Here is a 2,239-nt window from a genome sequence, read left to right as displayed (position 1 = left end):
AAAAAACAAGAAAGAAAAGAAAATGGGCAAGGTTAGTGTGAGTGACCTGTCTACATGGCTAATGTGGAGATGAACCTGTCCCATGTCGGTGAACACAGACCACCCGGATTGAGTCTTATCCATTTCAAACAGTATCACTGTGTCTGCCACTGCAGATGAGACCTGAAGGAAATGGTAAGAGGTCACTTGTCTGAGAGGTAAAGCCAAGTCTGCCCCTTAAAAGGCCAGACTCTTAACAAACTGCCAAACCACTGCTGGACCGTGCTTAGAGAAGAACCTTGCCCTATCAACCACCCATTTATCCTGTTGTAACCACAAACTCACATTAATATTCACATAGCACGTCAGACCAGAGTAAACCAGGTGGAAGTGTTCCCTGGACAACTCTAACCACTAGGGATGTGCCCTACCCCTGCTTGGGGATCTATTGACTGCCTAGGCACTTGCTTCACCTCTACCCATAACACATGTCCATCAGAACAGCAAATTCAATATGGAGCAGATGTCTGCAGAGGGCTCCCAGCTCTAGTGTAGCCCCCTGTGTGAGCAATAGATGTCTCAGGTGAGCAGCCATGACAGATTTTTCTCTGGGGAGTTCTTTGCTGCCCTGACGAGGGCTGAGTAATTGACCCTAATGGGAATGGGCCCTGTTGTTTTAGGACTGTTTTAATTCATGTTAATTAACTCAGAACAATGGTCTTTGGAGAGGGTCCTGGCCTCCTCTTGTAATTAAGAAGCCTCTCTTGGCTGATAGCTCCAAATATATTGCTTAAAACATTTTCTTACTATTTAGGGGTTTAAACACTATTTTTGATTCAAACAGTAAGACAATTCAATGATCGTCATTTTTCTTCACTTACTGGATAAATCCAATGAGGTGTTTTGTTTTTGAACTTGATTAACAGAAAGGAGCTTATTGCTGTGTCATTTCTAATTGTCACTGTGCATGCATGCCAAATATACTGAATTCTATTCTAATGCACCCCACACTACCTGAGTATTTTAAGAGTGGTTTCCTTTAGTTTGGCCCTACACATGTCAGTCTGGTGGACATAGTTTCTTGAGTTGATTGCTGAAATACTTAGGTTTACTTCTTCAGAAGTTAGACTTCACTCTCCTGTTCGAACAGTGCAACAATGAGAAGACTAAGAATAGACCACAAAAGCATCTCATTGAAAACAGAACTTAAAAAGTGCAATGGAATTACAACTGTGAGTAGATATAGTCCCAATACTTTAGAGACGGACAAGCTTGCATTTCTCTACAACTCCTGAGTTGGCACCGGCCAAGTAGCCTACTGTCTGAGGTTTAAGGTCCTCATCTATAATATGGTACAATAGTTATGTCATCAAGTATTAGAAGAATTAAATTATAGTATATGTTTGGTGGATTATATTTGGTAAGTATTCCCTTAAGCATGTTGAAAGCAAAATAAAGACAATTATATGAATTTTATTGATGGTACATAGAATGTTTTTTCAAAAACATAGTTCCATGATCATCAACATCACCTGGGAACTAGTATAAATGCATGGTCTTAAGATATGGAAATAGAAAGAAATTTGTGTTCTCTGCAAACCAGAAAGTGGAGGGAGAGAGCAATCTGCATTAAGTTTGAAAACCACTACTCCGAATTTTCCCAGGTCTTACAGTAGAGCGAGCAGTGGGCGAAGGAAGTTCAGGAGCAAGGTGGCTTTGGGAAACCACAAAGCTACTCATTACAAGAATGCATCAGAGCGGGGCGGTGGTGGTGCATGCCTTTAATCCCAGCACTTGGGAAGGCAGAGGCAGGCAGGTTTCTGAGTTCGAGGCTAGCCTGGTCTACAGAGTGAGTTCCAGAACAGCCAGGACTACACAGAGAAACCCTGTCTCGAAAAACCAAAAAAAAAAAAAAAAAAGAGCATGCTTGCTTACAAATCACAAATCATAAAGTTGCTCTGCTGTGGGAGACTGGGGACACCACAGCAATGGAGCTGTCTCAGGGAGGGTTTCCATTGCTGGGAAGAGGCACCATGACCAAGGCAACTCTTACAAGGCAAACACTGAATTCAGGCTGGCTTCAGTTTAGACCGTTATCATCATAGCAGGAAGCATGGCAGCATCCGGGCAGACAAGATTCTCAGCAGAGAAGGAGCTGAGAATTCTGCATTTTGATTGGAAGGCAGCTAGGAGAGTCTGACTTCCAGGAACCTAAGAGGATGGCGCCAAAGCCCACCCCTACAATGGCACCCTTCTTCCA

The sequence above is a fragment of the Mastomys coucha genome, unplaced genomic scaffold (genome assembly GCF_008632895.1).
Source record: "Mastomys coucha isolate ucsf_1 unplaced genomic scaffold, UCSF_Mcou_1 pScaffold14, whole genome shotgun sequence".
Lineage (NCBI taxonomy): Eukaryota > Metazoa > Chordata > Mammalia > Rodentia > Muridae > Mastomys > Mastomys coucha.
This window is presented reverse-complemented; position numbering follows the sequence as displayed.